We start from the raw sequence: 6,712 nt of genomic DNA, 5'->3' as shown, positions 1-6,712 counted from the left end.
GGACAGCGTGCGTGTCACGAACCCCATTGGACAGAGTGTTTGTGTCACAAACCCCCTCGGACAGCGTGTGTGTCATAAACCCCATTGGACAGCGTGTGTGTGTCACAAACCATATTGAACAGTGTGTGTGTCAGAAACCCCGTTGGAAAGTGTGTGTGTCACAAACCCCATGGAACAGAGTGTGTGTGTCACAAACCCATTTGGAAAGTGTGTGTGTCACAAACCTCATTGGACAGTGTGTGTGTCACAAACCCCACTCGTGAGAGTGGGGGTCACAAACCTCCATTGTCAGTGCGTGTGTCACAAAATCCATTGGACAGCATGTGTGTCAGAAACACCATTGGACAGCATGTGTGTGTTACAATCCTCATTGCACAGTGTGTGTGTCACAGACCCCATTTGACAGCGTGTGTGTCACAAACGCCATAGGACAGAGTGTGTGTGTGACAAACAGCATTGGACAGTGTGTGTGTCATAAACCCCACTGGATAGAGTGTGCGTCACAAACCATATTAGAGAATGTGTGTGTCACAAATCCAATTGGAAAGTGTGTGTGTCACAAACCCCATTGGACAGTGTGTGTGTGTCACAAACCCCACTGGAAAGTGTGTGTGTCACAATCCCCATTGTACAGTCTGTTTGTGACAAACCCCATTGGACAGAGTGTGTGTGTCACAAAGCCCTTTGGACAGCTTGTGCATCACAAACCCCATTGGACAGTTTGTGTGTCACAAAACCCATTGGATACAGTGTGTGTCACAGACCACATTACAAAATGTGTGTTTCACAAATCCCATTGGACAGTGTGTGTGTCACAAGAGCCATTGGACAGAGTGTGTGTGTCACAAACACCATTGGACAGCGTGTTCGTCACAAACCCCATTGGAATGTGTGTGCCTCACAAACCCCATTGGACAGAGTGTTTGTGTCACAAACCCCATTGGACAGTGTGTGTGTCACAAACCCTCCTGGACAGCGTCTGTGTCACAATCCCCATTGGACAGTGTGCGTGTCACAAACCCCATTGGACAGTGTGTGTGTGTCACAAACACGATTGGACAGTGTGTGTGTCACAAACGCCATTGGACAGCGTATGTATGTCACAAACCCTCCTGGTCAGTGTATGTGATACAAACCCCATTGGACAGCATGCGTGTCACAAACACCATCGGACAGTGTGTGTGCAACAGACCCAATTGGTCGGTGTGTGTGTCACAAACCCCATGGGACAGCGTCTGTGTGTCACAAATCCCAATGGACAGCGTGTGTGTGTCACAAACCCCATTGGACAGTGTGTGTGTGTGTCACAAACCCTATTGGAAAGGGTGTGTGTCACAAACCCCATTGGACAGAGTGGGGGTCAGACACCCCCATGGACAGTGCGTGTGTCACGAGAACCATTGGACAGCATGCGTGTCACAAACAACATCGGACAGCCTGTGTTTGTCACAAGAACCATTGGACAGAGTGTGTGTGTCACAATACCCATTGGACAGTGTGTGTGTCTCACAAACACGATTGGACAGTGTGTGTGTCACAAACCCCATTGGACAGCGTATGTGTGTCACAAACCCTCCTGGTCAGTGTGTGTGATACAAACCCTATTGGACAGCATGCGTTTCACAAACACCATTGGAGAGTGTGTGTGCTACAAACCCAATTGGTCGGCGTGTGTGTCACAAACCCCATGGGACAGCGTGTGTGTGTCACAAACCCTCCTGTTCAGTGTGTGTGTCACAAACCCCATAGGACAGCGTGTGTGTGTCACAATCCCCATTGGACAGCGTCTGTGTCACAAACCCCAATGCACAGCGTGTTTGCCACAAACAACTTTGGACACAGTGTGTGTGTCGCAATCCCCATTGGACAGTGTGTGTGTCACAAGAAGCATTGGACAGAGTGTGTGTGTCAAAAACTCCATTGGACAGAGTGTGTGTCATAAACCGCATTGGACAGCGTGTGTGTTTCACAATACCCATTGGACAGTGTGTGTGTCACAAACCCCATTGGACAGCGTGTGCGTCACAAACCCCATTGGAATGTGTGTGCCTCACAAACCCCATTGGACAGTGTGTGTGTGTCATAAACCCCATTGGAGAGAGTGGAGGTCAGAAACCCCATTGGACAGAGTGGGGGTCAGAAACCCCCATGGACAGTGCGTGTGTGACAAAACCCATTGGACAGCATGCATGTCACAAACACCATTGGACAGCCTGTGTGTGTCACAATCCTCATAGCACAGTGTGTGTGTCACAAAACCCATTTGACAACGTGTGTGTCACAAACGTCATTGGACAGTGTGTGTGTCACAAACACCATTTGACAGCGTGTGTGTCACAAACACCGTTGGACAGAGTGTGTGTCACAAACCCCATTGGACAGCGTGTGTGTGTCACAAACCCTCCTGGTCAGTGTGTGTGTCACAAACCGCATTGGACAGAGTGGGGGTCAGAAACCCCCATGGACAGTGCGTGTGTCACAAAACCCATTGGACAGCATGCGAGTCACAAACACCATCGGACAGCCTGTGTGTGTCACAACTTTCATTGCATACTGTGTGTCTCACAAAACCCATTTGACAACGTGTGTGTCACAAACGCCATTGGACAGTGTGTGTGTCACAAAACCCATTTGTCATCGTGTGTGTCACAAATGCCATTGGACAGTGTGTGTGTCACAAACCCCATTTGACAGCGTGTGTGTCACAAACCCCATTGGACAGCGTGTGTGTGTCACAAACCCTCCTGGTCAGTGTGTGTGTCACAAACACCATTGGACAGAGTGTGTGTGTCACACACCCGATTGTACAGCGTGTGTGTCTTAAACACCATTGGACAGCGTGTGAGTTTCACAACCCCCATTGGATAGTGTGTGTGTGTCACAAACACTATTGGAGAGCGTGTGTGTCACAAGCCCATTGGATAGCGTCTGTGTGTCACAAACCCAATGGGACAGTGTGTGTGTGTCACTAAACCCACTGGACAGAGTGTGTGTCACGAACCCCAATGGACAGAGTGTATGTGTCACAATCCCTTTGGACAGCGTGTGTGTCACAAACCCCATTGGACAGTGTGTGTGTTTCAAACCCCTCTGGACATCCCGTGTGTCATGAACTCCATTGGACAGTGTGTGTGTCACAAGACCATTGTACAGCGTGTTTGTCACAAACCCCACTAGGACAGTGAGTGTGTGTCACAAACCCCGTTGGACAGCGTGTGTGCCACAAACACTATTGGAGAGCATGTGTGTCACAAGCCCCATTGGACAGTGTGTGTGTGTCACTAAACCCACTGGACAGAGTGTGTGTCACCAACCCCATTGGACAGCCTGTGTATCATGAACTCCATTGGACAGTGTGTGTGTCACAAGCCCATTGGACAGAGTGTGTGTGTCCCAAACCCCTCTGGACAGAGTGTGTGTCTACAAACGCCATTGGAAAGAGTGTGTGTGACAAAACCCATTGGACTGAATCTGTGTCACAATCCCCATTGGACAGTGTGTGTGTCAGAAACCCCATTGGACAGTGTGTGTCACAAACCCACCTGGCCAGTGTCTGCGTCACAAACCCCATTTGACAGCGTGTGTGTCACAAACTCCATTGGACAGCGTGTGTGTGTCACAAACTCCCCTGGTCAGAGTGTGTGTCACAAACGCCATTGAACAGCGTGTGTGTCACAAGCCCAATGGACAGAGTGTGTGTCATAAACCCCATTTGACAGTGTGTGTGTAACAAACCCATTTGGTCAGCGTGTGTGTCACAAACACCATTGGACAGAGTGTGTGTGTCACAATCCCCAGGGGACAGTGTGTGTGTCACAAAACCGATTGGATAGAGTGTGTCACGAACCCCATTAGAAAGTGTGTGTTTCACAAACCCCATTGTATAGTGTGTGTGTGTCACAAACTCTATTGGACAGCGTGTGTGTGTCACAAACCCCATTGAACAGTGTGTGTGTCAGAAACCCCGTTGGAAAGTGTGTGTGTCACAAACCCCATGGAACAGAGTGTGTGTGTCACAAACCCATTTGGAAAGTGTGTGTGTCACAAACCTCATTGGACAGTGTGTGTGTCACAAACCCCACTCGTGAGAGTGGGGGTCACAAACCTCCATTGTCAGTGCGCGTGTCACAAAATCCATTGGACAGCATGTGTGTCAGAAACACCATTGGACAGCATGTGTGTGTTACAATCCTCATTGCACAGTGTGTGTGTCACAGACCCCATTTGACAGCGTGTGTGTCACAAACGCCATAGGACAGAGTGTGTGTGTGACAAACAGCATTGGACAGTGTGTGTGTCACAATCCCCATTGTACAGTGAGTTTGTGACAAACCCTATTGCGCAGCATGTGTGTGTCACAATCCCCATTGGACAGCGTGTTTGTCACAAACCCCCCTGGACACTGTGTGTGTCACAAACCCCACTGGACAGAGTTTGTGTGTCATAAAGACCATTTGACAGCGTGTATGTTACAAACACCACTGTACAGTGTGTGTGTCACAAACCCCATTGGACAGCGTGTGTGTGTCACAAACCCTCCTGGTCAGTGTGTGTGTCACAAACCCCATTGGACAGTGTGTGTGTCACAAGCCCATTGGACAGAGTGTGTGTCACAAATCCCATTGGACAGCATGCGTGTCACAAACACCTTTGGACAGTCTGTGTGTAACAAACCCAATTGGTCAGCGTGTGAGTAACTAAACCCATGGGACAGCGTGTCTGTGTTACAAACCCCTTTGGAAACTGTACGTGTCACAAACCCCTTTTAATAGCGTATGTATGTCACAGTCCCCATTGGACAGCGTCTGTGTCACAAACCCGATGGGACAGCGTGTGTGTGTCACAATACCCATTGGGCAGTGTGTGTGTGTCACAAACCCCTTTGGAAAGTGTGTGTGTCACAATCCCCATTGGACAGTGTGTGTTTCACAAACACCATGGGACAGCATGCGTGTCACAAACAGCATTGGAGAATGTGTGTGTGTCAAAAACCCCATTGGACAGCGTGTTTGTGTCACAACCCCCATTGCACTGTGTGATTGTGTGACAAACACCATTGGATAGAGTGTGTGACACAAACTCCATTGGACAGATTATGTGTCACGAACCCCATTGGACAGTGTGTGTGTGTAACAAATGCCATTGGACAGTGCGTATGTCACAAAACCGATCAGATATCGTGTGTATCACAAACCCCATTAGAAAGTGTGTGTTTCAGAAAAACCATTGGATAGCGTGTGTGTGTCACAAACCCTATTGGACAGTGTGTGTGTCACAAACCCCACTGGATAGAGTGTGCGTCACAAACCATATTAGAGAATGTGTGTGTCACAAATCCCATTGGAAAGTGTGTGTGTCACAAACCCCATTGGACAGTGTGTGTGTGTCACAAACCCCACTGGAAAGTGTGTGTGTCACAATCCCCATTGTACAGTCTGTTTGTGACAAACCCCATTGGACAGAGTGTGTGTATCACAAAGCCCTTTGGAAAGCTTGTGCATCACAAACCCCATTGGACAGTTTGTGTGTCACAAAACCCATTGGATACAGTGTGTGTCACAGACCACATTACAAAATGTGTGTTTCACAAATCCCATTGGACAGTGTGTGTGTCACAGGAGCCATTGGACAGAGTGTGTGTGTCACAAACACCATTGGACAGCGTGTTCGTCACAAACCCCATTGGAATGTGTGTGCCTCACAAACCCCATTGGACAGTGTGTGTGTGTCACAAACCCCATTGGACAGTGTGTGTGTGTCACAAACACGATTGGACAGTGTGTGTGTCACAAACGCCATTGGACAGCGTATGTATGTCACAAACCCTCCTGGTCAGTGTATGTGATACAAACCCCATTGGACAGCATGCGTGTCACAAACACCATCGGACAGTGTGTGTGCAACAGACCCAATTGGTCGGTGTGTGTGTCACAAACCCCATGGGACAGCGTCTGTGTGTCACAAATCCCAATGGACAGCGTGTGTGTGTCACAAACCCCATTGGACAGTGTGTGTGTGTGTGTCACAAACCCTATTGGAAAGGGTGTGTGTCACAAACCCCATTGGACAGAGTGGGGGTCAGACACCCCCATGGACAGTGCGTGTGTCACGAAAACCATTGGACAGCATGCGTGTCACAAACAACATCGGACAGCCTGTGTTTGTCACAAGAACCATTGGACAGAGTGTGTGTGTCACAAAACCCATTGGACAGTGTGTGTGTCACAAACCCTCCTGGACAGCGTCTGTGTCACAATTCGCATTGGACAGTGTGCGTGTCACAAACCCCATTGGACAGAGTGTGCGTCACAAACCCCCCTGGACAGTTTGTTTGTCACAAACCCAATTGAACAGAGTGTGTGTGTCATAAACCCCATTGGACAGCATGTTTGTCAGAAACCCCACTGGACAGTGTGAGTCACAAATGCCATTGGACAGCGTGTGTGTCACAAACCCCATTGGACAGCCTGTGTGTATCACAAACAACCCTGGTCAGTGTGTGTGTCACAATACCCATTGGACAGTGTGTGTGTCTCACAAACACGATTGGACAGTGTGTGTGTCACAAACCCCATTGGACAGCGTATGTGTGTCACAAACCCTCCTGGTCAGTGTGTGTGATACAAACCCCATTGGACAGCATGCGTTTCACAAACACCATTGGAGAGTGTGTGTGCAACAAACCCAATTGGTCGGCGTGTGTGTCACAAAC

This window comes from Columba livia, unplaced genomic scaffold (assembly GCF_036013475.1).
Source record: "Columba livia isolate bColLiv1 breed racing homer unplaced genomic scaffold, bColLiv1.pat.W.v2 Scaffold_103, whole genome shotgun sequence".
NCBI lineage: Eukaryota > Metazoa > Chordata > Aves > Columbiformes > Columbidae > Columba > Columba livia.
The sequence above is the reverse complement of the archived record's forward strand: the minus strand, read 5'-3'. Positions refer to the sequence as shown.